General features: G+C 51.2%; 1 pseudogene; it reads left to right on the top strand.

Annotated features, from left to right (window-relative positions):
- Window positions 1-1,518: 1,518 nt before the first annotated feature.
- LOC120496428 lies at window positions 1,519-2,441 on the top strand (annotated as a pseudogene).
- The last annotated feature ends 635 nt before the right edge of the window (window positions 2,442-3,076 follow it).

Below are 3,076 nucleotides of genomic sequence, written 5' to 3'. Positions count from 1 at the left end.
CAGACTCTGTGAGTACAACTCTGAGTATTTCTGGTGCAGGGGAGGTGAAATGCTCATGAAGCTCTGACATGCTGAGTTCTGATCAGTCATAGAATATTTCCAAAACAAGGATTTTTATAAAAATGAGGAAATTTCGTAAGACTTTGCCTTCAGTTTCCTACTACTTGATAGTGGCAGGGAGGGAGAATGAACAATAAAGCATGATTATGAATTATTAATTATGAAATTTGAAAAGTGCCTGAGACATCTGAACTGTTACTTTTAGCCATCAGTAGGTACACAGGAGATCCCTAATGTGCTTTCAGCCTCTCTGCCCATGGACAGCACCAGCATCTCCTTTGCTAGACCCATCAGTCTCAGTCTGAGCTGTCCTTTCTCCAAGCTGCAAAGAGAACCTGCCCCAGCCAGTGCCCTGCAAACAGGCAGGGTTCTGTAAAGTCAAGGAGAGTGCACAGAGATTTGGGGTCTGTGAGCGCTGTCAGGGAGAGATCAGGCACAGGGAAACACCTGCAGGAGGAAAATCTGCAGGAAGCAGAGAGCGGATCAGGGAAGGAGAGAAAACAAAATCCAGCAATGCTGTGGCAGGGAGAGTTTAGAGATGTCCACAGGATCCCCTCCAGTGCAGCCCCTCCCTCTGAACAAGCCCCCTCCCTCCTGTCTCCCAGCCAAGCCTCTGCCCTCAGGGCTGGGGCTCCAAGGCGTGAAGCCCCTCCTGTGCAGGCAGAGCTGCAGCAGAGCCGTGGGGCAGCTCTGCAGCCCCGGGCCCAGTTCCCTCTGCAGAGCACAGGGCTGGGAGCAGCTGCCCGGCCCTGGGGGCTCTGGGAGGGGGCACAGCTGGCTCAGGGTGACGCTGTGCCCAGTGCCCGGCTCTGGGCAATGCTGGCAGTGCAGCCAGGCAAGGAGCTGCATCTCCCTTCATCCAGTGACACCATAAGAACACTTGGAAGTCTCCCTGAGATTTCAGTCCAAGCTGGGAGCTTCAATCCAGGGTGCAAACGTGTCCTATTGCATCTCTGATTTCTAAGATTGATGGGGAAAGGCAGAGGTGTTCTGACACTGAAAATGCTGTTGGGTTGGTGAAATGAGCAAAGTGAGTCCTTGGCTACAAATGTGGACCTGGGCTGTGTTGGATCCATCTGCTCTCAGCAGGGCCTGGTGACATAGTAGGGGAAGCAAGGGAAGGTGATCATCCTCCACCTGAGAAATGTTAAAGCATTGAGGTAAGAAGGACAGACCATGTACCCCCAGTCTCCACTTACCACCTTACCTTTCAGAACTTGCTCTGTTCTCCTGGATTGTAGCAGAAATGCTGAGGGCTTCTGATACCCAAGAACCCCAGCATACATATGGGGGAGCTTGGAAAGAAAACTCCAGAACTTGAAAACACTAAAGGCCATGTCTGTGTGTGTTACAGAGGAGGGTATATGAGAAATGGCTTTGATTTTGGTTAAAGGTGTCTCCTCTAACTCTTCACTGTCTTTTTCTCCATGAACAGGTCCCCATGTGCAGCCCCAGCAAATGTCCAACAGCAGCTCCATCAGGCACTTCCTCCTGCTGGCATTGGCAGACACGCGGCAGCTGCAGCTCCTGCACTTCTGCCTCTTGCTGGGCATCTCCCTGGCTGCTCTCCTGGGCAACGGCCTCATCATCAGCGCCGTAGCCTGCGGCCACCACCTGCACACGCCCATGTTCTTCTTCCTGCTCAACCTGGCCCTCAGTGACCTGGGCTCCATCTGCACCACTGTGCCCAAAGCCATGCACAATTCCCTCTGGGACACCAGAGACATCTCCTACAATGGATGTGCTGCTCAGCTCTTTTTCTTACTGTTCTTCATGGGAGCAGAATACTATCTGCTGACCATCATGTGCTATGATCGCTACGTGTCCATCTGCAAACCCCTGCACTACGGGACCCTCCTGGGCAGCAGAGCTTGTGCCCACATGGCAGCAGCTGCCTGGGTCAGTGGTTATCTCACTGCTGTGCTGCTCACAGCCAGTACATTTTCCCTGCCCCTGTGCCATGGCAATGCCCTGGGCCAGTTCTTCTGTGACATTCCACAAATCCTGAAACTCTCCTGCTCCAAATCCTATCTCAGGGATTTTGGGCTCATTGCTGTTAGTGCCTGTTTATCATTGTGCTGTTTTGCATTCATTGTTTTCTCTTCTTCAGGGCTGTGCTGAGGATCCCCTCTGGGCAGGGATGGCACAAAGCCTTTTCCACCTGCCTCCCACACCTGATTGTGGTCTCCCTGTTCATCAGCACTGCAGTGTTTGCCTACCTAAAACCCCCCTCCATGTCCACCCTATCCCTGGATTTGGCAATGTCAGTTCTGTACGTAGCGCTGCCTCCAGCCCTGAACCCTGTCATCTACAGCCTGAGGAACCAGGAGCTCAAGGCTGCAGTGTGGAGACTGATAAATGGGTGGTATCAGGAACAATAAACTTCTGTCTAATATCTGCAAATCTCTTGTAATAAAACTCATATTTGTACTTCTTGGTGGTTTCATTTTGGAGTATCTTTTCCTTTGTTTTACTTTTTTCATATTGACCATAAAGAAAATCCTTTCTTTCTGCCATTTCTCATTTTGTTTCTCTCCACCTTCCCTGTGGCCACAGACTGTACCAATGAGGGGCTGTGCTCTCAATGGCTTTACAGAGCTAAAGGATCTTCCAGCAAAGTTTTCTGCAGAGATTCCCTTTTGTTGCCTTCTCTGGAGCTGCAGCAGCAATGTCTGTGTGCAGAGCTGGGGCAGATCAGTGCTGGCACAGCAGCTGTGCCCAGCAGCAGCAGCAGCACTTGGTGTTGCCAGTGGTGCTGCCGTGGCCCTGCCCCGCTGCCCTGGTGGCCCTGGTGTTGCTGCAGGGCCTGAGTGCTCTCGGGGCCGGGCACAGTCCTGGGGGTGGCAGTGCCGGGGCTGCAGCAGGGACAGGCCATGTAATATAAATAATTTGTAATATAAATAATCTTTAATAATTCTTTGGGGTTTGGTTATTTGCTTGGAGTTTTTTTACCCTGTATTCTAGCTTTTTAATTTTGTCCACAAAGGAAACCTATTGTTTGTGCCATTTCTCATTT

This window comes from Passer montanus, unplaced genomic scaffold, assembly GCF_014805655.1.
Source record: "Passer montanus isolate IOZ18808 unplaced genomic scaffold, ASM1480565v1 scaffold1146, whole genome shotgun sequence".
NCBI lineage: Eukaryota > Metazoa > Chordata > Aves > Passeriformes > Passeridae > Passer > Passer montanus.
Note: the sequence above shows the minus strand (reverse complement) of the source record. Positions and strands in the feature narration are given on the sequence as shown.